General features: G+C 42.6%; 1 protein-coding gene across 2 annotated transcripts in view; it reads right to left on the bottom strand.

The window, feature by feature from the left end:
- The window catches only part of TJP2 (tight junction protein 2), a 136,973-nt gene that overhangs the window by 89,311 nt on the left and 20,579 nt on the right, over nt 1–27,083 (bottom strand). For both annotated transcript variants that reach the window (XM_073669899.1, XM_073669882.1), the window contains exon 2: nt 15,302–15,422. The gene's annotated coding sequence lies outside the window, so the exon portion shown is untranslated. The remainder of the gene's footprint in view (nt 1–15,301; nt 15,423–27,083) is intronic.

The raw sequence follows: 27,083 nt of genomic DNA, 5'->3' as shown, positions 1-27,083 counted from the left end.
TGCCCCCGAGAGGCACCATATGTAAAATTAAAGGGAATCTGACATCAGAATTTTGCATATTAAGTTGACCCCAGTGCCCTGTTATCAATGTCATGTCCATAATAAAGCTGTTTATTTAATTTTATTTTGTTCAGATGTTGTGTTATAAATTCATATATAAAATGCGCTTACTTGTATAAAAATCCACTGCAGCTAGTCATTTGGGGCGTTACAGCATCCCTTGTGAGACCCAGAGTCATCCTGTTGAAATCCTGTGCATGCTCTGCTGCTGGAGACAAAGGTGTATACTTGGCTGAGGTGTATACTTTTATACACCTCAGCCTTCAGACGCTTACTGTGCATGTAAGAGGTGTTTTGCCCATATCCAGCAACAGAGCATGCATCAGATTTCAGGGACATCACCTCTCAGTACACAGGCTGATGGAGAAAAATTTTGCCCGCATTTTGCATTATTTTGTGAAACATGCGACTTTGTGTTAAACGGTCTCAAAAAATACAGAAATTCAAACCTTTTTTTTACCATTCATGAGCCATGCGTGCCATTTTGAAGATTTATTTACAAAAAAGTCAATACCACAAGACAAAAAAGAAAAGTGACTTTAAAAAACGCAAATAATGAATTAGGCCCTGTTTTTTTTTTTTGCTAATTTTGGGTATAGTAAAATTTTAATTTTAACCTCCTTTGGACTTGTGGATCCATGAACAATCTGCAGCCAAATCAGCAACAGATGAGGTTTTTTTGTTGCAGATTTGTAATTTAGCCCAATGGGGAAAATCTGTAACAAAACTGAGAGGCTCATTTACGTGGCGTGATAGGAGTGGGGAGCAATAGGAGTGGGGAGCAATGAATATTAATTTTCCTTAGTAGCGCGCACACTGTTGGCCACAGCCGCCGGCTCCTGCAGCGACTCGGCGATCACAAGTGCCCGCTACTAAAGAGAATGAATATTCATTGCTCCACACTCCCATGACCTCGACGTGTGAGGGTGCATGGCAGTGATGTCATGTGCTGCTCACACGCTGAGATCAGAAAAGGACGCAGCGCTGGAGCAGAGGGAAGGTGAGTAGAATCCTTTCTTTATTTTTATGTGTGCAGCGTGATGGAGGCCATGGATACCAGGATGGAGATGGGGGGCCATGGATACCAAGATGTGGGGGCCAGGCATACCAGGATGAGGATGAGGGGGGGGGGCAGGCATACCAGGATGGGGATGAGGGGGGGCCATGTAAAACCAGGATGGGGATGAGGGGGACCAGGCATACCAGGATGGGGATGAGGGGAACATGTATACCAGGATGGGGTGTCACACAAGGTGAGGGAAAGACTAAGTGCAACACGAAGGGAAGAGGGGAAGGGGGAGTGGAGACCCCTAGGCAGATCTAATATCACCCTGCCTACCCTACAGTTCCTATATAGGTTCCACACCTATCGCCAAGCAGGAACCTAAGCCCTGAATGTCCCTAGAGCTTGGCCCTAGATAGGGAGGGGACAGGGTGAGAACTAGTCAAACCCCACTACAAACTAAAGACAACAAGGTAGACAAACAAAGGGGATACACTTAGCTTGAGCAGACACCAGAGAGATAATGCTAACTGTCCTCCAAGGGCACCAGAGAGAAACTAGCCAATTGCTAGTGCTCCAAGTCAACACAGAGGTACATAGAACTATCACCGGCTCCTCTCTGGAGAAACTGAGAGTTTTTAACTACCAAGCAAGGGTGTGTCAATCAGCAGCAGAAGGTGGAGGTAGCAGCTGGGTCCTAAAGGAAGAAGGATACAACAATACCAAAGAGATGAGAGTATCAAGAATGTGTATGCAATGCCAAGCACAGTGACCTTCTGCAGCCGGCTCCAGAGCGACTGTCTGTCACACCTGACACACCCGTGACATGGGGATGAGTGGGCCATGTATACCTGGATGGAGATGGGGGGACCATGTATAACATGGTTTGGGGCCATATAAACCAAGATGGGGATCATATAAACCAGGATGGGGATCACATATACACTGTGTTCCAAATTATTATGCAAATAATATTTTCTCAGATTTTCCCAAATTACCTATATGAATTGCAGTCATTGTAATTTTCCAGTCAAATAACTATTAGAGTACAATTGAAAGGTTTTTGTACAAACTGCCTATGATAACAGTATATTTTTAAAAAAAATAAAAAACTCAAACTGCATGTTCCAAATTATTATGCACAGCAGAGTTTTCAACCTTTTCATTTTAATAAAGAACAAAAAAATGGTCATTTTTGAAATTATAAGCATTAGCAGGTTATTACAAACTGAAATCAAACAGTTTTCAACTCAAAACTTTATTCTAGGTGATGTTACATTTGCACATAGGACCGCTTGTTCGAAAGGAGCTTCTGAACTCTCTCGTCCATTGAATTTGTCAGGTTTTGGATGGTTTCTGCTTCAATTGTTTTGCATGAGGACAGAATACCCTCCCAGAGCTGTTGCTTAGATGTGAACTGCCTCCCGCCATCATAGACACTCCTTTTGATGATGCTCCAGAGGTTCTCAATGGGGTTGAGGTCAGGGGAGCATGGGTGCCACACCATAAGTTTGTCCCCTTTTATGCCCACAGCAGCCAGAGATGCAGATGTGTTATGTGCAGCATGAGACGGGGCATTATCATGCATGAAATGATCTCGATGGTCCAGATGGATGGAGTGGAGGATGGCTGGTTGATGGACACCCCATGCAAACACGGCTACGGCGCTAACAAGGAGGAGGTGGAGTAATGTTTTGGACTGGAATCATGGGGAGAGAGATTGTCGGCCCTTTTAGGATCCCTGAAGGGGTAAAGATGAACTCCATAATGTATGTTGAGTTTCTCAAGCAGCACTTCCTTCCATGGTTCAAGAAGAAGAACCGTGCATTCCGCAGCAAAATCATTTTCATGCATGATAATGCCCTGTCTCATGCTGCACATAACACATCTGCATCTCTGGCTGCTATGGGCATTAAAGGGGACAAACTTAAAATGACCATTTTTTTGTTCTTTATTAAAATGAAAAGGTTGAAAACTCTGCTGTGCATAATAATTTGGAACATGCATTTTGAGTGCAGTTTGAGTGTTTTATTTTTTAAAAAATATACTGTTATCATAGGCAGTTTGTACAAAAACCTTTCAATTGTACTCTAATAGTTATTTGACTGGAAAATTACAATCACTGCAATTCATATAGGTAATTTGGGAAAATCTGAGAAAATATTATTTGCATAATAATTTGGAACACAGTGTATACCAGGATGAGGGATACTAGTACAAAATTGGGGGACATTGCCCCCATAACAGTGTAAGCAGCAGGCCCCCTCCCCCATAACAGTGCATCATGACCACATTTTTTGCTTCAATTATTTTTTTTCTATTTTCCTCCTCTAAAACCTGAGTGCATCTTATGGTCCGGTGCGTCCTACAGTTCGAAAAATACGGTAAGTGGTATATTATTGGAAACAGGGTCTCTTACCCTACATTATGATGCTCTAATATGAAAGTAGCAAAAACCTGGTGACAGATTCCTTTTAATCCAAACCATAAGACCATTTACCGCAACAAACTAGTGTTTTGCTTGTTCATTGGGTGATTGACAGCCTTTTTAGCCTAGGTTAAAGGGGTGGTCCAGCACCTAAAATGTATTTTCTAACTATCTTAACCATTTGTGTAATGAGCTTTATTAGAAAACACCCTACACTTTTCCTTAATTACCTAGTATCTAAGTTTGTTTTTTTTTTTTTGTTTTGTTTTTTTTTACTTTACTTCTTGTGACGTTTCGTGTGAGAGGTGTCTCAAATGTGATGTCACAGGAGGCTGCGGCTGCACTCACTCCTGGCAGGGTCCATCGCCCCTCCTGAAACATTACCTCATCATAGGGCAGCGCTGCAGTTACTCACTAGTTTCTTGTATCGCTGCCCCCTTTGAAGATGTCCTGGATCTTAAGTGATGAATACTGGCTGATGTGAGTGCAGTGCCAGCACTCTGCTTTTTTTCCCGCTGCCGAAAGAAGATGTTGGGGGGAGGTGGGGCAGAGATAGAAACAGTGAGTGACACCAGCACCACCCCACAACTAGTACCACCCTCAAACGAGTCCTCATCAGGAGGCGTTGATTGAAGTAGTGAGTGACACCAGCACCGCCTCACTGCTTCTAGCACTGCCCTGAAACGAGTCATTGTCAAGGGGCGTTGATAGAAACAGTGATTCAAGCGCTTCCCCCAAATGACGTCTCGTTTGATGGCAGTGCTAGAAGTTGTGGGGCGGCGCTGGTGTCACTCACTGCTTCTGTCTCCATCCTCTGACAACGTCTTCTTTCACAGAAGCTACGGCGGTGGCAGAGATAGAAGCAGAGTGTAGGTGCTGCACTCGCATCTTCCTCTGCGTCCATTGCCCAGGATCCAGAATGTCTTCAGAGGGAACAGCGATGCAAGAAACCAATGAGTAACTGCAACGCTGCCTGCTGATGACGTACTGTTCCAGGAGGGGCGATGAACGCTGAGAGGAGTGTCTGCAGCCCCAAGCTCCTGTGACATCACATTTGAGACTCCTCTCAAATGAAACATCACTGGAAGAATAGTAAAATAAATACATTTAGGGATTAGTTAGATAGCGAAAAATGTAGGGTGTTGTGTAATAAAGGAAATTACAAAAGTGGTTAGTGTTAGAACTCTCCTGTTAGGTTTTTTCTATTTTGCTGGTCACATGACCTTTTTGCCTATTTAATCCTGCTCCGCCCTTCTGGCCATGCTGGACTTCATTGTAATTTCTACTCTTAAGCTAGCCAGTGCTTTGTAACCTTTCTCAGTCAGTTTAGCTAGGTCTTTTGACCTTTATGTTCTATGTTGTGTGTTTGTCTTTTTACTGCTACAATTTCTGCTAGGAGGTGTCCATCTTTCTCCCAGTCCCTAGTTCTTGTAGGGATCACTCCCTCACATCTATAGTTCTTCGTTCAGACTAGCTGAGGACTTTAGCGGGTCTGATCGCAGGGATCTAGCTTAGTTCTATTGTAGGGACAGATCTCCTGTCTTTCCTTAGTGCTTGTAGCCTATCATAACAGTTAGGGTGTAAGGATAGTTAGAAAATACATTTTAGGTGCCAGACCACCCCTTTAAAGATAATCTTGCAATGTTAATTGACCTTTAACTATCTGCGATAAAAACACATGCGATAAAAACACACCTAAAACCACAATCCATATAACTGGGGCCTGGCCACATATCAAATATACCAGCAATAAAATTGACCAAAGACCAATTAGACAACAACAAATAATCTCTATTGAAACATATCTAAGAAATGTAAAAAAAAATGAGGCAGCAAACAGTAAGGCTGAAGGTGGGAACACCTGCACATCTATATGTATATCTTCCACAGTTTCACAAAATATATCGTATGACTATGTAAGGCATATAGTGACATCCAGCTGAATAGTAAAATGAGCATAGAGCAAAAATAGTAATAAGGATAAATGCCACTGTGGTAATGATCAAATATAAAACTAAACAGCAAGGAGGTCTATGTCTAAAAGAAGTACAAAAGACAAGAAGATATACCTGTGGTGTAGACAGCCATCTGGGGGTCCCAGACAAAGCAATCTTTGTGAAATGTGTGTCAAGAGCGGTGGGTCCCTGGCTATCTCTTCCACAGGTATATATATTCTTGTCATTTGTACTTTTACAGTTATATGAAAAAGTTTGGGCACCCCTATTAATCTTAAGCTTAATGTTTTATAAAAATTGGTGTTTTTGCAACAGCTATTTCAGTTTGATATATGTAATAACTGTTGGACACAGTAATGTTTCTGCCTTGAAATGAGGTTTATTGTACTAACAGAAAATGTGCAATCTGCATTCAAACAAAATTTGACATGTGCATAAGTATGGGCACCCTTATCATTTTCTTGTATTAAATACTCCTACCTACTTTTTACTGACTTACTAAAGCCCTTTTTTTTGGTTTTGTAACCTCATTGAGCTTTGAACTTCATAGCCAGGTGTATGCAATCATGAGAAAAGCTACTTAAAGTGGCCACTTGCAAGTTGTTCTCCTGTTTGAATCTCCTCTGAAGAGTGGCATCATGGGCTCCTCAAAACAACTGTCAAATGATCTGAAAACAAAGATTATTCAACATAGTTGTTCAGGGGAAGGATACAAAAAGCTGTCTCAGAGATTTAACCTGTCAGTTTCCACTGTGAGGAACATAGTAAGGAAATGGAAGAACACAGGGACAGTTCTTGTTAAGGCCAGAAGTGGCAGGCCAAGAGAAACATCAGAAAGGCAGAGAAGAAGAATGGTGAGATCAGTCAAGGACAATCCTCAGACCACCTCCAGAGAGCTGCAGCATCAACTTGCTGCAGATGGTGTCACTGTGCATCGGTCAACTATACAACGCACTTTGCACAAGGAGAAGCTGTATGGGAGAGTGATACGAAAGAAGCCGTTTCTGCAAGCACGCCACAAACAGAGTCAGCTGAGGTATGCAAAAGCACATTTGGAGAAGCCAATTTCTTTTTGGAAGAAGGTCTTTTGGACTGATGAAACCAAGATTGAGTTGTTTGGTCATACAAAAAGGCGTTATGCATGGCGGCAAAAAAAACACAGCATTCCAAGAAAAACACTTGCTACCCACAGTAAAATTTGGTGGAGGTTCCATCATACTTTGGGGCTGTGTGGCTAATGCCGGCACCAGGAATCTTGTTAAAGTTGAGGGACGCATGGATTCCACTCAGTATCAGCAGATTCTTGACAATAATGTTCAAGAATCAGTGATAAAGTTGAAGTTACGCAGGGGATGGATCTTTCAGCTAGACAATGATCCAAAACACCGCTCCAAATCTACTCAGGCATTCATGCAGAGGAACAATTACAATGTTCTGGAATGGCCATCCCAGTCCCCAGACCTGAATATCATTGAACATCTGTGGGATCATTTGAAGAGGGCTGTCCATGCTCGGCGACCATCAAACTTAACTGAACTGGAATTGTTTTGTAAAGAGGAATGGTCAAAAATACCTTCATCCAGGATTCAGGAAATCATTAAAAGCTACAGGAAGCGACTAGAGGCTGTTATTTTTGCAAAAGGAGGATCTACTAAATATTAATGTCACTTTTCTGGTGAGGTGCCCATACTTATGCACCTGTCAAATTTTGTTTGAATGCAGATTGCACATTTTCTGTTAGTACAATAATCCTCATTTCAAGGCAGAAACATTACTGTGTCCAACAGTTATTACATATATCAAACTGAAATAGCTGTTGCAAAAACACCAATTTTTATAAAACATTAAGCTTGAGATTAATAGGGGTGCCCAAACTTTTAGATATAACTGTACATATAGATCTCCTTGCTGTTTAGTTTCATATTTGATCATTCCCACTGTGGCATTTATCCTTATCACTATTATTGCTGTTTGCTAATTTTTTTCATTCATTTAGATGTCACTATATGCTTCACATACGATATATGATAAATTCTGTGGAACTGTGGGAAATATACATATAGATTTCCAGGTGTTCCCACCTTCAGCCTTACTGTTTGCTGCCTAATTTTTTTACATGTTTTTACATTATTCATATAGGTTTCAATAAAGATTATTTGTTGTTGTCTACTTGGTCTTTGGTCATTTTTATTGCTGGTATCTCTGTTATAAAAATAGATATCCTGCTGACTTGAAAAAAGTGCAATGCAGGTCAATCTTTGAGGGAAAAATATCCGGAGTATGTGGATGAGATTTTTTCAAATGTCATCCAATTTGTTGCTCCTGTATTCCAATGTAAATTTTCCTCCTGAAAACCAACAAGAATTCTGATATGTATGAATGCGTCCTCATTAGTGTTGAGCATTCCGATACTGAAATATCGGGTATCGGCCGATATTCACTGTATCGGAATTCCGATACTTAATTCCGATACTTTTATAATATCGAATACCGGAATCGGAAGTTCCCATAATGCCTGCGCTCTGCAGTGTCTCTGAAGGATGACAAGCTGGATGGCAGCGCTCAGCTGCGATCCAGCTTGTCATCAGAATGCCATCCCAGCGTGGGAGAATTCTCCTGATTGTTTAAAAGCCGGCGCGCGGTAAAAAGCCGCCGGCTTTTAAACAATCACGCAGCCCCATACTGCTTCCCCGCAGCCTCCCACCCCGATCCTCCGCTCCCCTCGCCACCTCCCATCCCGATCGTAAATTAGGACCGGGCGGGGAGCGCAGCACCAAGGAGCGAAGGACCCGGGCGGGGAAGCCGGCAGTGAAAAGACTTCACCGCCGGCTTTCCCGTTCTGTGCTGCGCTTTCCCGCCGGTTATTTCAAATGAACAGCTGAGGTATCAGGTGATGCCGATCAGCTGTTCATTTGAAGTAGCCGCGGTGCCCTCAGAGGGTTCATGTGAGTTCATGCTTGACTGCATGAACTCACATCAACTTTCCCACGGCCGCACAGGTCAGCCTCACCTCCCGGACCCGTCATGATTAGTGTGTGCGGGGTGTGTGTGTGTGCGGGGTGTGTGTGCGGGTGTGTGTGTGCGGGTGTGTGTGCGGGCAGACATAGGCCGATGTGACACTACTACTCCCATCGGCCTATGTCTGTCCCCCGTCCACTCCTGCCAGCAGGATCAGCTCGATGGGAGCAGTAGTTCCCATCAGCCTGATCCTGCTATTTAAATTGCCCTACTGTGTCCCCAATAAATGTTAAATACATGTCATTGGTGGCCAGTGGTTACCTAAAAGAAATTAGTTCATACATTACCTGTCCCCGCCGATCGCCACCTAAAATAAAGTAAAAAATAAAAAACTACACCTATACTCACCAAGACACCTAATTGCCCGAAGCCATCGATCTCCTGTAATAAAATATAAAATAATAAACCACAACCTTATCCTTACCCCTCCGTAGTAGTCCACGAGTGTCCCACGAAGATCTCCAGTTCAGAGCAGCCACATAGAATGTGACCGCTCTGAACCGCTGCCGCCGCTAGAATGACGGGGCCGTAAGGGTTCACCGGAGTTCAGGCAGCGCTGCTCCGGTTAGCTCCTTTACGGCACTGCTGTATCGTGAGAAATTCCCACGGTACAGCACTGCCGTAAAGGAGGTCTCCGGAGCTGCGCTGCCTGAATGCACTCCGGTGACCTCAGTCAGTGGCTCCCGCTGCCGGGAGCGGACGTGTTCCCGGCAGCGTGAGCTTACAGCAGCCATGCACAGCTGTCACCATCTCCAGATGTGACAGCTGTGCATGGGAGATCAGCGCAGGAACGTGGACAGGTAACTATTTTTTTTTTAGTAAACTAAGAATTAAATAAAATGGTGTTTTATTTCAAATAAATTATTTTTTTCTGGGTGTAGTGTGTTTTTTCTTTTTAACACTTTGTAGGTTAGTAATGGGGGTGTCATATAGACGGCCATCATTACTAACCTGGGCTTCATGGCAGCTGGCGCTGACATGAACCCCACCACTATTACCCCCTGCCACCGCACCAGGGCAGCGTGGAAGAGCGAGGCTAAGTGCCAGAATTGGCGCATCCTATGGATGCGCCATTTCTGGGGCGGCTGACGGCTGGTGTTTCTAGCCTGGGAGGGGGCCAATATTCATGGCACCCTTCCTGAGCTATTAATATCAGCCCCCAGCTGTCTGCCTAGCCTTTGCTAGCTATTAAAATAGAGGGGACCCCACGTCATTTTTTTTTGGGGGGTCCCCCATTTTAATAGCTAGTAAAGGCTAGGTATTCAGCTGGGGGCTGATATTAGTAGCCTGGGAAGCTCCGTGGGTTTTACCCCCTTCCCAGGCTTCAAACATCTGCCCCAGCCGTCTGCTTAACCTCCGCTAGAGACTAAAATTATGGGGGATCCCACGCCATTTTTTTTTTAAATAAATCCTTTATTTTAACACTAAATGACATTTGAGGACTTAATAAAGATGCAGTCCCTAAATTATTATTTATTTTTTAATAAATTTTTCCCAAAACTTTTGACGTGGGCTTCGCCATATTTTTGTATGCCAGCCAGGTACAGCATCCAGCTTCTATGAACGCGCCATTTTCCGGGGCGGCCGCGGACTGCAATTTTCAGCGGGGGGGGGGGGGGAGGGCAAAAAGCTTGGGCCTCCCTGCGCTGCAGATTCCATCCCCCAGCTGCCTAGTTGTACCTGGCTGGACACAAAAATAGGGAGAAGCTCCACGTTTTTTTTTTTTTAATTATTTCATGAAATTCATGGAATAATTAAGAAAAAAAGGGCTTCCCTATATTGTTGTGTCCGGCTAGGTACAAATAGGCAGCTGGTGGTTGGGGGCAGCCCGTTCCTGCCTGCTGTACCTGGCTGGACACAAATATAGTGTGAAGCCCCACGTCAATTTTTTTTTAATTATTTCAGGAAATTCATGAAATAATTAAAAAAAAATTATGTGGGGCTTCGCCCTATAATTGTGTCCAGCCAGGTACAGCAGGCAGGAACGGGCTGCCCCCAACCACCAGCTGCCTATTTGTACCTAGCCGGACACAACAATATAGGGAAGCCCTTTTTTTCTTAATTATTCCATGAATTTCATGAAATAATTAAAAAAAAAAATGTGTGGCGCTTCGCCCTATTTTTGTGTCCAGCCAGGTACAACTAGGCAGCTGGGGGCTGGAATCTGCAGCGCAGGGAGACCCAAGCTTTCTGGGTCCCACCCGCTGCAAATTGCAGTCCGCAGCCGCCCCGGAAAATGGCGCGTTCATAGAAGCGCCATCTTCTGGCGCTGTACCCAACTCATCCAGGGCCCTGGTGCGGTGGCTCACTGGGTAATAAAGGGGTTAAGGCCAGCTTGGCATTATCAGCTGGCCCTAAGCCCGAAATTCATGGGGTCACGCCAATATTAGACATGACCGCCATGAATTTCTAGTAAAGTATTTAAAAAAAACACAAACACCCAGAAAAAAGTCCTTTAATTGAAATAAAGACACAATTCTTTATTGTTCTAAATTAAACCATACTTACCGCCACACCCATTCCAGCTGAAGCCAACGATCTCCTGCAATAAAAGTAAAATAATAAAGCAACCTCATCCTTACCTTTCCATGGTTCCCAGGACAGCTTCAGCTCTGCTACATCGAGATGACAGGCTGGACCGCAGCAGAACGCTGCCATCCAGCCTGTCATCCCGCGGACACTGAGAAGCGCAGGCATGCTTGCGCTCCTCAGTGTCTTTCTGTGACGTCATCCAGATGAGCCGAGGTCATGTCCAATGAACTCAGCTCACCTCATGCACGTCACTGACAGCGTGGGAAAATTCTCCTGCACTCAGCGCTTCAGCGTGAGAATTCTCCCACGCTGTCAGTGACGTGCATGAGGTGCGCCGAGTTCATGGGACATGACCTCACCTCATGCACGTCACTGACAGCGTGGGAAAATTCTCACGCTGAAGCGCTGAGTGCAGGAGAATTCTCCCACGCTGTCAGTGACGTACATGAGGTGAGCCGAGTTCATTGTCGGCTCATCTGGATGCCGTCACAGCCAGACACTGAGGAGTGGAAGTATGCCTGCGCTTCTCAGTGTCTGCGGGATGACAGGCTGGATGGCAGCGTTCTGCTGCGGTCCAGCCTGTCATCTCGATGTAGCAGAGCTGGAGCCGTCGTGGGAGCCATGGAAAGGTAAGGATGAGGTTGCTTTATTATTTTTCTTTTATTGCAGGAGATCGTTGGCTTCAGCTGGAATGGGCGTGATGGTAAGTATGGTTTAATTTAGAACAATAAAGAATTGTGTGTTTATTTCAATTAAAGGACTTTTTTCTGGGTGTTTGTGTTTTTTTTAAATACTTTACTAGAAATTCATGGTGGTCATGTCTAATATTGGCGTGACCCCATGAATTTCGGGCTTAGGGCCAGCTGATAATGCCAAGCTGGCCTTAACCCCTTTATTACCCAGTGAGCCACCGCATCAGGGCCCTGGATGAGTTGGGTACAGCGCCAGAAGATGGCGCTTCTATGAACGCGCCATTTTCCGGGGCGGCTGCGGACTGCAATTTGCAGCGGGTGGGGCCCAGAAAGCTTGGGCCTCCCTGCGCTGCAGATTCCAGCCCCCAGCTGCCTAGTTGTACCTGGCTGGACACAAAAATAGGGCGAAGCTCCACGTTTTTTTTTTTTTAAATTCATGAAATTCATGGAATAATTCAGAAAAAAAGGGCTTCCCTATATTGTTGTGTCCGGCTAGGTACAAATAGGCTGCTGGTGGTTGGGGGCAGCCCGTTCCTGCCTGCTGTACCTGACTGGACACAAATATAGGGCGAAGCCCCACATCAATTTTTTTAAATTATTTCATGAATTTCCTGAAATGATTTAAAAAAAATTGACGTGGGGCTTCGCACTATATTTGTGTCCAGCCAGGTACAGCAGGCAGGAACGGGCTGCCCCCAACCACCAGCTGCCTATTTGTACCTGGTTGGACACAACAATATAGGGAAGCCCTTTTTTTCTTAATTATTTCATGAATTTCATGAAATAATTAAAAAAAAAAAATACGTGAAGCTTCTCCCTATTTTTGTGTCCAGCCAGGTACAACTAGGCAGCTGGGGGATGGAATCTGCAGCGCAGGGAGGCCCAAGCTTTCTGCCCCCCCCCCTCCCCCCGCTGAAAATTGCAGTGCGCAGCCACCCCGGAAAATGGCGCGTTCATAGAAGCTGGATGCTGTACCTGGCTGGCATACAAAAATATGGCGAAGCCCACGTCAAAAGTTTTGGGAAAAATTAATTAAAAAATAAATAATAATTTAGGGACTGCATCTTTATTAACTCCTCAAATGTCATTTAGTGTTAAAATAAAGGACTTATTTTAAAAAAAATTGACGTGGGGCTTCGCCCTATATTTGTGTCCAGCCAGGTACAGCAGGCAGGAACAGGCTGCCCCCAACCACCAGCTGCCTATTTGTACCTGGCCGGACACAACAATATAGGGAAGCCCTTTTTTAAAAAAATTATTTCATGAAATAATTAAAAAAAAATTGACGTGGGGCTTCGCACTATATTTGTGTCCAGCCAGGTACAGCAGGCAGGAATGGGCTGCCCCCAACCACCAGCTGCCTATTTGTACCTGGTTGGACACAACAATATAGGGAAGCCCTTTTTTTCTTAATTATTCCATGAATTTCATGAAATAATTTTAAAAAAAAATGCGTGGGGCTTCGCCCTATTTTTGTGCCCAGCCAGATACAACTAGGCAGCTGGGGGCTGGAATCCGCAGCGCAGGGAGACCCAAGCTTTCTGGGCCACCCCCGCTGCAAATTGCAGTCCGCAGCCGCCCCAGAAAATGGCGCGTTCATAGAAGCGCCATCTTCTGGCGCTGTACCCAACTCATCCAGGGCCCTGGTGCGGTGGCTCACTGGGTAATAAAGGGGTTAAGGCCAGCTTGGCATTATCAGCTGGCCCTAAGCCCAAAATTCATGGGGTCACGCCAATATTAGACATGACCACCATGAATTTCTAGTAAAGTATTTAAAAAAACACAACACCCAGAAAAAAGTCCTTTAATTGAAATAAACACACAATTCTTTATTGTTCTAAATTAAACCATACTTACCACCACGCCCATTCCAGCTGAAGCCAACGATCTCCTGCAATAAAAGTAAAATAATAAAGCAACCTCATCCTTACCTTTCCATGGCTCCCACGACAGCTTCAGCTCTGCTACATCGAGATGACAGGCTGGACCGCAGCAGAACGCTGCCATCCATCCTGTCATCCCGCAGACACTGAGAAGCGCAGGCATACTTCCACTCCTCAGTGTCTGGCTGTGACGGCATCCAGATGAGCCGAGGTCATGGAATGGGCGTGATGGTAAGTATGGTTTAATTTAGAACAATAAAGAATTGTGTCTTTATTTCAATTAAAGGACTTTACTCTGGGTGTTTGTGTTTTCTTTTAACTTTGACTATGGGGTTAGTAATGGGGGTGTCTTATAGACGCCTCTCCATTACTAACCTGGGCTTGATGTCAGCTGGCATTATAAGCTGACATCAACCCCAACCCTATTACCCCCTGCCACCGCACCAGGGCAGCGTGGAAGAGCGAGGCTAAGTGCCAGAATTGGCGCATCCTATGGATGCGCCATTTCTGGGGCGGCTGACGGCTGGTGTTTCTAGCCTGGGAGGGGGCCAATATTCATGGCACCCTTCCTGGGCTATTAATATCAGCCCCCAGCTGTCTGCCTAGCCTGTGCTAGCTATTAAATTAGGGGGGACCCCACGTCATTTTTTTGGGGGGGTCCCCCATTTTAATAGCTAGTAAAGGCTAGGTATTCAGCTGGGGGCTGATATTAGTAGCCTGGGAAGCTCCGTGGGTATTACCCCCTTCCCAGGCTTCAAACATTTGCCCCAGCTGTCTGCTTAACCTCCGCTAGAGCCTAAAATTAAGGGGAACCCCACGCCAATTTTTTTTTAAATAAATCCTTTATTTTAACACTAAATGACAAGTACAGTAATCAACACTGTCACTGTACTTCTTATATATGTGGCTGACATGTTTCTATCTATCTAATCTATGTGTGAAGCTCTATTCTGTCTGTTATAAATTGTCGGGTACAGATGCTGAATTGCCGGCCGGCTTTTTTAAAGAGACGGTGCACGAAAACACTAATATTTTTTTTAATAAATCCTTTACACTAAATGACAAGTACAGTAAGCAACACTGTCACTGTACTTCATATATATGTGACTGACATGTTTCTATCTATCTAATCTATGTGTGAAGCTCTATTCTTTCTGTTGTAAATTGTCGGGTACCGGTGTATGCCGCTGATGAATTGCCGGCTTTTCATGTCATTCTACATTATTCTTAGTTGTTTTCCTTCATGTAGAATTAACCTACAAGGAAAGAAAGGGTTTATTTTCATTCCGATATTTGTGTCCCATAGACTTGCATTGGTTTCCGGTATCGGAATCGGCGATATCCGATACTTTTTGGGTATCGGCCCGATCCAATCCGATACGATATTTCCTGATATCGGAAGGTATCGCTCAACACTAGTCCTCATCCTTCCTGTTCTATAAAGAACACTTTTCAATAGTAATCATTATTATCATCAGGGAGGAATAGAATAACAGATAACACCTTTGATAATACAGGATTGGAGCATTCACAGTTGTCACAGCTCACCTCCTCCACCTTCTTGTTCTCTGACATTTGCACAGGTCACAGAACATGTCTAGAAAACTTTTTTTCAGAAATGTCAATGAATCATCCCTTATCTACAAGTTCCTATGGTCCATGTAGCAGCCGTAAAGAATATCATCATTACATTACACCATTTTCAATCCAATTTCCCAGCGGTGACATACCTGGTGAAGTGATCGACTGCGTAATATCTTGTGCCTTGACCTAGTGGCCTTCTTTGGTGGGGGGTTCCAGTGTGGGTTTGAGTACCACTCACAAGCACTAGGTAGTACAGTGCTTCTTTGCCTACACAGAAAGAAATGTGTCAGTTTATAAAAGTACAACCCATTATAAGATGGAGTGGAGTCATTTTTCTTGTAAGATGCATTGTAGCCGCTCTCTAATGAATTTATTGTCACATTAGATTTATTTCTGTGTTTGAAATTGATGCCAAAATGCACATTGCTGACTGATTTGGAGTGATAGGGAAATATTATTCTTAGAATTCAATTACATGAAGGTCAATTGACAACATATTAGAAACCGCTGCAGACATTAAATATATTTTACACTATTTGAACTAAATGTACTATAGTACATTATTAATTCATCTATTTTACTCACTAATATAGCACCACAGTGATTTACAGACCTTATCATCACTGTCCCCATTGGGGCTCACAATCTAAATTCCCTATGAGTATGTCTACAGAGAGTGGGAGGAAACCCACGCAAACACAGGGAGAACATACAAACTCCTTGCAGATGCTGTCCATGGTGGGATTTAAACCCACGACCCTAGGGCTGCAAGACTGTAGTGCTAACCACTGAGTTATAACTATGTAAAAATATGAAAAGTGTGCCCACTACACAAAAATAATTTTTTTATGACCTATTGAAACAATTTAATTCTAGCAATTGCAGCGCTGCTTTGCAAATATTCCCAGCTGTTAATCACTCAATCTTAACATTTTCCTACAGTAGCTATTATAATTTTTATTATTATAGCACCGACATATTACATAGCGCTATAAATGCTATATGTGTTTTTTTTTTTTTATCCATTTTATATAATAGCCTTGTAAATGAGGAAACAATAATAGTGCCATTGTTAAAAAGGTTATTCCCATATCTGCCTTTCATGACCGAAACCTGAAAAGCTTTTATGTCCCAGCCACAAAAAGGCGAGGGTTATGAAAACAGCTGATCACAGCTGCAAAATGGTGTTTGCGTAACTCCCATAGAAATAAATGAGAGTTAAGGCCCCCATACCCATAAGACTAACGTCGGCTGAAGTAGCCAATATCGATAAGTTCGGCCAACAGTAAAATGTATGTAAGGCTAAGTGCCCACGATGCAGAAATGCCGCGGAGCGTTTCTCCATCTCCCTGGCAGAAAAAACGCATGCGGATTTTACATGCGTTTTTTCTGCCAGGTAAAAGCGTTTGTGAAGCATTTTTAACATGCGATTTTGCATGTGGGTTGTAAAGTGCTTTTCCAAGCGATTTTAGCATCACTTGGAAAAGTGCTTGATAACTTGGTCACACTATATAAATCCATGCAACCGGCATGGATTTATGTTGTGTGACCAAGTTACGATGCTGCAAATGCAGCATCAATAGTAAAAAAAAAAAATAATAATGTTGAAAAAAACAACAAAAAAACATACCTTCCGATGGCCCCCCGGTCTCCACTACGGTGCGTCCGGTGTCTTTGGCGGCTCGCGGTGCTCTAAAAAAGGACCTTCCATGACGTCATTTAGTCATGTGACAGGTCACGCAACCGCCGACGTCAGCGGTCGCGTGACCTGTCACCTGACTAAATGACGTCATGGAAGGTCCTTTTACACCATCGGTAGCAGCCGAAGAGCCAGCAGCGCTGCCGGGAGCAGACAGGGGGCCATCATAAGGTAAGTATATGTTTTTTTTTTTTAAGTTTAATTCTTTTTTAACTACAGGTACTATGGTACCCGGGTCTGGAGGAGAGTCTCTTCTTCTCCAGACCCGGGTACCATCCACGCATTGATATCCGCATGTGTACATGTAGTCATGCGGATGTTATGCGGTCCAATGCAAGTCAATGGCGGCGATTTCGCAAAATTAATGGTTGTGCTGCGGATTTTTCCGCAATGATAATCCATACGGAAATTTCCGCAGCATGTGCACAGCACATGCGGATTATCATTGGGGAACATGGCAGACAACTTAACAAGCATTTTTAATGCGTTTCCGCGGCGGAAATGGCGCCGCGAAAACACATAAAATTTGCATCGTGGGCACGCAGCCTAAATGTAGTAGTGGGGAAGGAAGTAGCTTCCCTCTGGCACTAAAAGGGTTAAACAGAATGTTCCCGACAGATCTCTCTAGGCTGCAGTTATGTCCAGTTAAGGGGTTAGTTGTGATAATCCAGCCCAGTAGAGGAAAGGGGAACCCAGTGCTATGTTTGAGCATAGAATGTGAATAAGGCTTTGTTTCTAATATGTTTCCTTGTGGGCTGTAATGTTGGTAACCAGCCACAAGATGCCACTGTCTAGAATGCAGATGGCAGGGGAAGTTTGCCAGTAGCATTACAGTCATTTAGGACAGTGAGAGAGTTAACTGTGTGTTATGACAGCCCATAGAGGGTGGGCACTTTAGGAAATCTCTAGTTAGTTCCCAGAAGCAGGAAGTGCAGGACAGTAGTGTGTAGTACCTGGCACAGGACAGACAGGCTTCGTATAACTGGCTGCTATGGTAAATGTCGCCCCCATATCTCAGACAGCGGATCACCAGAGAGAAGAATCCCTCCACAAGAGTCCCCTTAGGCGGCCTGGGAAACTCAAGAGAGCACATTCTGGCTGTCTGTTGCCCAATCATAAGAATCTCATAAGCATGTTTGTCAGGTTGTGCGATCTATTGACAGCCCTGATCTCTTGGTCTAACCTAGTGTATGATTAGAAATTGCTGGGAGTAAAGCACAGATGACTAACGCCTTTTCAGATAAAGTCATGCAGTGAGTGTGGGAGGAGGCGCAGCACATCTGAGTTTAGCCGTGTCACATTACAAACACGTCTATCAGCTCTCGTCTCAGAGCACTGTCAGTTCTGCTGTACTGCCCACTCCCACACACAAACTGCCAGTCCTGAGATGAGAACTCAAAAGATGTCAGTAATCACACTTCTGTCTGTTGTGCCCTGTAGGGTGAGAGCAGAGCAAGCTGTCATTACATTTGAAGCAGGAGTAGCCTGTTCTGAGCTATTCGGCGGTGTATTGTATTTTTGCTGTATGTTGTTGCCTGCTTATGATTGGACAACATCATACAGGGGAAATAAGTACACGCCCCCAGTGAAAACTCCCTGATAATCCCCACTTGGACTTATCGAAAATTGACTCATTAAATGACAAATACTTTGATTTCTAATATCTCTGCACAGGAGAGGCAAAAAAAAACATTTTATTCTGCTCTTCAGCCACTATCCGTGCAGACACAACTTTTTTGTCCAGCTAAAGAAAATGATTTCAACTGGATATATTTTTTAACATTGAAGTCTACGGAAAACGGATCTGTTAAATAGTAATCAGTTTTTCTTTCATTTGAAAAGGATCCATTTTTTGCTTATTGGATCAGTTTCAAATCAAAGAAAACTGATGACTATTTTTAGTGGATCTGTTTTCCATAGACTTCAATGTTAAAAAAATAGATCCAGTTGAAATCTGTTTTTGCAAAGACAGAGACGGAGTCCAGAGTAACTCTTCTGCCTCATTATAGTGAATGGATCTGTTGGGGGTTTCATTTGAATCCTGTAATTCGGATATTTAGATGGAAACCCAGATGTAAGTGCTCAGCGTAGAGCACAGGATAAATGTGATCCAAAATGTTATGTAAAATGTTCCCAATAAAAGCTTCAACTCAATCCACAAAAAAAAAAAAAAATCCCTACTCTGGTCCATCATCTGTCAATGGAAATATAGGGGGCTTCCATGTTACTGGTAGCACAAAGGCTCTGGAAAAGCAAAATGGCTCTTCATCTACCCCGCCAAAAGAAATCCAGCGAATTCTGCTCTCCCATATCCTAATTCCCCCATGCCTTCTGATCCCCACAGTGTGCCTAAACCTCAGTTCGCGTCCACATGTTTGGCATTTCTCTAGCTATGAGAGCCTGCTTAATTTATGTGGTCCATGTCTCCAGAAGCACGAGCTTGACACAATGTATGGGCACTACAACGTAAAGACACTACAATGGCAGATTTGCAATTTTCACTCAGCAACATCCATTGCAGCGTGTTTCTGGAAAACACCCATGTACTCAAAATTGTCGCTACACCTGAAAATAAATTCCTAGAGGGATGTAACTTCCAAAATGTGGTCACTTGAGGGAGGATTCTGCTCTTCTGGCACTTAGGAGCTCTTTATATGGAGTCCGCAAACTATTCTACCTACGATAATTTGTTCTCTAAGAGTCAAATAGCGCTCCTTCCCTGCCAAGTCTCGCCATATGGCTAAGTAGTATTGTACAGCCACATATGGAGTACTGCCATGTTCAGCAGAAATTGTGTGACAATTTTTGGTGCTATTTTTCCCCATTTCTCCATGTGAAAATGTAAATTCTGGGGCTAAAACTACATTTTTGTGGTAAAAATTTAATTATTTTTTCTTCGCTGCCCAATGGTATAAAATTATGTGCCTGAGCTTTTCACTGTGTCTGCAAAAGTGTTTCCCGATCACATGTAGGGTATTGACACGAGATAAATTGCACAACAAACTGAGGTCTATTTTTTCCTATTGGCCTTTATTACTGTAAATGCTTTGCTTCTGAGCAAAATGAGGTCTTTTATGAAGGGGTTCTGTTGTCCTGGCACCTCAAAGGCTCTTCCAGTGGGTCATGGCATCCGCAAACCGTAACCGCAAAATCTGTACAATATAATATGGCGCTCTTTTCCTTATGAGCTTTCCACTGTGCCTGAAAAGTATTTCCCGACAACATGTGTATGGTATTGGCGCACTCAGGAGAAATTGTGAGGTCAATTTTTTCCTATTGGCCCTTATAAAAATTAAAAACCTGGGGCTAAAACAACGTTTTAGTGGTAAAAATGTAATTATTCTTTCTTCACCGCCCAATGGTATAAATTTCTGTGACTCACATGTGGTGTCATCATGCTTACTGCACCCCTAGATGAATTCATTGGGGATATGTAGTTTGTATAATGGGGTCACTTATGTTTTTTTTTGCTGTTATGGCACTTCAGGGGCTTTGCCAATGTGACATGGTACCCTCAAACCATTCCAGCAAAATCTGAACTTCAACATACTCGTGGTGTCAATATGATCCCTGCACCATTACATGAATTCATTGAGAGGTTTAGTTTGTAAAATGGGGTTACTTATGGGGGGTTCTACTGTCCTGGCACCTCAAGGGCTCTGCCAATTTGATATGGCGCTCCTTCCCTTCTGAGCTTTCCACTGTGTCTGAAAAGTATTTCTTGATTACATGTAGGGTATTGGTGAACTCAGGAGAAATTGCACTACAAACTGAGGTCCATTTTTTCCTATTGGCCTTTATAAAATTTAAAAACTTGAAGCTAAAACAACATTTTAGTCGTAAAAATGGGGAATCGGTGTCCTCAGGAGAAATTGAAAAACAAATTGTATGGTCCATTTTTTCCTGTTACCCTTGCGAAATTTGGGCAAAAACAACATTTTTGTGGAAAAAATTTATTGTTCCATTTTCATTATAAAATTCTGTGAGGGCCCAGAGGCGTATCTAGGGGGGCAGGTGGCCCATTTGCCCCGGGCTCAGCCGGCAGGGGGGCGCAGGAGAAATTGTACTACAAATTATGTGGTTCATTTGGGGCAAAAACAACATTTTTTGTGGGAAAAATGTTTTGTTTCATTTTCACAGCTCAAGGTTATAAAATTTTGTGCAGCCACTGTGGGTTCAAGGTGCCCACCACAACTCTAGATCTACACTTCCAAAATGGGGTCACTTGTGGGTAGTTTCCACTGTTTAAGCACATCAAGGGCTCTGCAAACGTAATGTGGCGTCCACTATCTATTCCAGCCAATTTTGGACTCCAAAAGTCAAAAAGTCCTACTTCCTTTCCGAGCCCTGCTGTCCACCCTCCAAGCCACTTCAAATGCCTATGTGACAGAAAATACCAAAAAGTGACCGCATTTTAAAAATTGCACCCCTCGAAGTGCTCGAAACCACATTCAAAAAGTTTATTAACCCTTCAAATGCTTTACAAGAATTAAAACAATTTGGAAGGGAAAAAATTAAAATTTAACTTTTTTCCACAAAAGTGTTGCTTTAGCCCCAAATTTTGCATTTTTTACAAGGGTAACAGGAGAAAATGGACCATACAATTTGTTGTGTAAATTCTCCTGAGTACGCCAACGCCGATACCCTGTGGTCCGTAAAAAATGGGTTTTGTAAAGTTTGTTGGAAAAGCGAGAAATTGCTGATCAACTTTTAACCTAACTTTTTGAAAAATTATGTTTAAGAAATGATGCTGATGTAAAGTAGACATGTGGTAAATGTTAGTTATATCACACAAAAATGGTTAGTAAATATCTGGTTTCAGGACATAAAAATTACAAGTTTGAAAATGTTCAAAATTTTTGCCAAATTTCCGATATTTTCACAAAACACAAAAAATATCAATCTAAATTTACCACTAATATAAAGTACAATGTGTAATGAAAAAAACAATCTCAGAATCACTGGGATACGTTGAAGTCCTTTTGTCAGAGTGAACACAGTACATTAATACAATTGTACACACACCACAGCACTGGCATTAGCTATCTCGGGTATAGTCTGTAAACCAACACTGTCTTCTCTCCAGCTCCACTACCACAGAGAAGTGTTCACCTCCCAGACAGCTCACAACTGCTGGTCACACACTAGATACAACTCTCACACTGCTCAGCTTCCCTAGCTGACCGAATACCAAATGAACACAGGGCCTGGCTCTAGTCATAGCTAGCCAGGAGCACGTAATCAGGACCTCCTGAACTAGGTTTTAACCCTGTCCTACCTGGCTTTCCTACAACACGTACTTGAAAAATGCCTGTGTGTTGGGCTTAGGGCTCATTCAAATGTCAATTTTTCAAGTATGAGTTCTAACCGTGGTATTTGCAGATAAAACACATACAGCTTATAGGATATGGGGCTATTCACATGTCTGAGCTTTTTTTATCCTAGTCACTGCTCAAACTCTCAAATGTATGTCTATGGGTCGGTGAAAAACTCGGACAGCACTCTGGTACCATCCTATTGGTATCCTAGTCCGATTTTCATGTTTGTTTTATAGGTGAAGCCTGTGTAAACTTTTGTATGCAAAAATATGATGAAACTGATATTAAAAACAGACACGCTGACCAAACACAACTGAAAATCTGTTCCAAAACACAGATAGAGATTGTTCTTTTTTTTTTAAGACAAAATTCTATAAACGTCTACATAGTTAGGCCTCATTCAGATGTCCGTTTTTCATGTTTATCTTCTTTCCGTGTTTTTTGTAGATAGAACATATACCCATTAAAATCTATCAAGCTGTTCATATTATCATGTTTTTGCAGACTGTGCGTACAGAAAAAATCACAGCAACATGTCAATTTTTGGTCCATGCCATATAACAGATCAAAATTATCGGTACAAGTCTAAGGGTCCATGATGATCACGAACTGCACCCAAATGGCAACAATGTGCAGTCCTTGTGCACTCCATGATTGACATTGTAATAGATATAAATTACAAGGTTTTTCCTCTTTCATATGTGAAAATCACTGGCGAAACACAAATGGATGAAACTTGGACCCAAAACACTGATAAACAACACACGGATGGCACACTGATGCCATCCGTGACCTGTCTGTGATTTTCATGGATCCATGGACTTTTGTGGGTAATTTTCATTCATGACCAAAATTAGACGTGTCTAAGTGATTTTATTTTTTGCAGACAAACGGTCTGCAAAAATACAAAAGCATGTGAATATCCCCATAGATTATAATATGAAAATCACAGATAGAACACGTACTTGAAAAACAGATGTCTTAGGCATATTTAAAAAATAATTTTTAGAGTGATTTAAGGTCACTTCTTAATCACTATGTTTCCCACCAGTAAAATAATAACACCTATACTCACCACTGGAGCCATTCCAGCGGTGCCAACACAGCCTCCCCCGGAATTGTTATGTCACGTGATAACTGTGGCCAATCTGCGACCACTTCACTGACTCCTCCTTCAGATGTAATAGACATCTGCAGGATGTGAGAGAGTAGCCGCAGCTCTGACTTCCTTCAGATGTCAATTACATATGAAGGAGTGGACAAAGAAGCGGCTTCAGGGATCGCATAATATTACTTTGTCACACAAGCCCCAGGAGAGCCAGTGCCGACACCGCTGGAATGGTGCTGGCGGTGAGTACAGATTTCACTATTTTACTGGGGGGAAAACAGAGTGATTGAGAAGGGGTTGTCCTAGTAGTGGATAATGCCTTTAACATTAAATGAGAAAACCCCTTAAATACTCACAGGTTACTTAATTAGTGCCTGTTACCCCCATGTTCGCTAAATTTTCTTGTGCTCCACATCGGGCTTTGCAAGTAGCCTAGCGTGCGCTCATGTGTTGGTCTTCCTAGGCCTACATAAGGCCTCTCAATACACACACCTGTATCTTGGAATTAAGACTTTCTAGTAAGACTTTTAGTTGGTCTGTGCCCAGTTCTTGTCCACAGTCTCTAGGTCGTCTCCTGGCTGTCTGTGGTTTCCAGTCCCCTAATTAAGTCTCCTATCTGCCTGCAGCTTCCATGGTATTCAGACTTTCTAGTTACTCCAGAGTTCTGTCTGCTTCTTGTTCCCAGTCTTCTAGTACCTCTGCTACGTGTCCACCTGCGGCTTTCAGGACCTGCCTGCGTATTCAGACTTTCCAGTTACACCTAAGTTCTGTCTGCGGTCTTCAGGATGTCTCCTATCCGCTTGCTGCTGTGACAGCAGCATTTAATGCACACGGGTCGCTGAAGTGATCAGAGGATCGCAGGTTCAAGTCCCCTAAAGGAGACTAACAAATAGTGAAAAGTAAAAAAGTAAATTCCGCAGCATAAACGCTTGGAAAATGCTTCGTGGGCACGCAGCCTAATGAAAAATTGCCCTGTCCTTAAGGGGTTCAAAGAATTCACTTTTTTTTTTTTTGTAAATGGTGATAATGAATTATCTTGTGTCTTTACATTGAACAATGTGATAATGTGTGAAATATACATAAGGATTTAAAATGAGTAAATAAAGTTCTACAAATTGCTTTTGTCTAAAGCAGTTAGTCTGTTAGGTATTAGGCAATATTCACAGGCAATGCTGATACTCACACAATGATATAAACACACAGAAAGAAACAAGGGATTTTGATGGCAAACAAAATGAAAAGTTAAATATACAAAGTGCAAACACAAGGGAGTAGATCTGCCACAATCACCTTACCCTGAAAACTGCCACAAGTTTGCATGTCTTCCCTCTGGTAGGAGTTCTCTTTTATTCAGTGGGGTGATGCCAATGGCAGCCTCCAAAATAGTGAAATATTTTTTGTATCTCATGCTGCCCGTGCAACCAAAACACTGTGTCACGTAGTGGCGTAACCTTTCCTCTTCCAGCAGTTATGTGATCATGTCATTGAATAGCCGTGCCATACATGATAGTAAAATCTGGTTGTAACGCTACCACTCCATACACATGGCAGAAATCAAAGCAATGCATTGAGTGGGTTGTCTGTACCGTCACTCTTATATAATTCCAGTGATCTTGTAATAAAGCCGTAATGAAAATTCTCTGCAGTTACAATCATGTTGTAAGCCTTGACGGGCAGAATCAAACTCCGCTTCACTAATCCCTAGATAAATCTTTTAGGTCAGCAATCAACCAAGTGCAACGTGTCTCTGGCAAAAGAGCACTTTGCAAATTTTGTTACTGATAATAGATAAAAAACAAAACCTAATGTATTAATCTAACAAATAGTGATTAACTCTCTAAAACAAATCCCTTAAATCCCTAAAAATAATAATAAAAAAGAAACGTGGATTTTGTCCTATTGATACTGACTTATTACTAGTCATGTTATATAGTAAATGACCCTAAACCATGATTTCAAAGGCATAACTTGAAGCACCTGAGTCCCTATGCAAAATCTATAACAGATTCTTCCTCTAACCATACATCATTTATAATAGGATGTCCTACTATGAGAAAAAGAAACTATGACCCCACCTGGGCAATAGGGCCTGAGAATATTTGCAGCCTCTGCAACCCATTTAGCTAATGGCATTGTCTACTATTAATGCTCTAACTTCCATATTTAGAAGCACAGTTTAAAGGGAACCTGTCACTTGATTCATGCTGTCCATACTACAGGCGGCCTGAAACAGAGCATAACTGCACAATTGCAGCCAGATATGTTTTTCAGAGAAAACATAGTTTGAAGAGCCGAACACGGACTATAGAGACGGATGAGACTAATCCAGTGCCACCCCAACCGTCTCTTCTCTCTGCACCGCTCCAGGTGATTGACAGGTCTCTCTCATGTGTATACATAGGGAGAGATCTGTCAATCAACTAGAGCAATGCGAGAGAGGCTTATCAAACTGTTTTCTCTGATGTTTCAGAGAAAAACAAACCAGGCTGCAGTCGTACAACCAGACTCTGATTCATGCTGTCTATAGTTTGGTAATTTGTCAGGCATGCTTGGCCATGCCCGTTCTACCCCTGTTAGTCCGACTTTTCAAAAAGTTGACAAAACTGGCCAATACTGATGTAAAAATGTCCCTTCTATGTGCTGTATTCGTTTTCAACAGTAATTTTGTGCTGACAGACTGCCTTTAACTGACAGCCCACTATACACTCCAGCTAGCCATTGGCCGAATTATGGTTCAGCCAATCGTTTAGCTGGCAGCTATCTCGATCAACTTTCCCGTACTGCAGAGCATTCCTATGTTCTCTATAAGAGAGCTGCTGCCAGACATCTCTAGTGATTTTAATGATTTACTAGTTAGCTTATCTCACCAAGAACAAAAGGATTGTCAGTCTGAAATTGGAAATGCTTTATCATTATCTCGCATTAGTTCACCTGTTGAGGGAGAGTCAGGGGCGGCCCCCATTCACACTAGATTGTCGATATCTATGGGTTTGGATGACAGATTTAGCTAACTTTAGATTAATGTGTATGGGGGCCTCAAGGGTGGCTGGCACAACGAAATGTGGCAATTTTCTATGATGTAATCATTTTATAACCCTTTTTCACAGGTTTACAAAAAAATGTTTTAGGTTCCAAGGTTTTTTGAATGGATTTAGAGTATGTTGAGGGTGCTGAATTCAAAAATCCCATTACTTTTGCTGAATTGGTTCTAGTTTTTGAGATAATGGACATCCATGAAATTATGCATTCCCCCAATTTTGTATTTCAATTTGTAGGCCTACAATGCTATAAAAGCAACTTTTTGAAGCCAGAATTCTACTGTAAATTTGCTGAGGAAAGAAGTCGACTACAGTAAAAGTTTGTCTACCAAATCTCGGTTTATACCCAAAAAGTTCTGTCTTTAATAAGTATATAAATACATGTAAAAATTGTGACGTCATCAAGAAGACCCTGAATCCTGATGTATTCTGCTACATCCATGGAGAGCACATGGTTGAAAAAACAAAGAAGAAATATCACAGACTTTGTGCATCAAGTATACCTGGCTTATTTTGGAGTACAGCTTGTAGACCAGGATAAGTCTTGGGCTCCACATATGGTTTGCAAAACATGTGTGGAGCACCTACGACAGTGGACAAATAGTGAAAGAAAAAGTTTAACTAACCCTAATTAACTATTAAATATCTCAGAAACTAGAACCAATCTGGCAAAACCGAAGTCATATTCTTAACCAGCACCATAAACTAGGACTACCCCTTTTTGAACTAAATGTTTGGCCCCGATAAAAATAAAAAAGCTTACAC

This window comes from Phyllobates terribilis, unplaced genomic scaffold (assembly GCF_046119375.1).
Source record: "Phyllobates terribilis strain yellow unplaced genomic scaffold, ASM4611937v1 Scaffold_1__5_contigs__length_1240528914, whole genome shotgun sequence".
NCBI lineage: Eukaryota > Metazoa > Chordata > Amphibia > Anura > Dendrobatidae > Phyllobates > Phyllobates terribilis.
The sequence above is the reverse complement of the archived record's forward strand: the minus strand, read 5'-3'. Positions and strand labels throughout refer to the sequence as shown.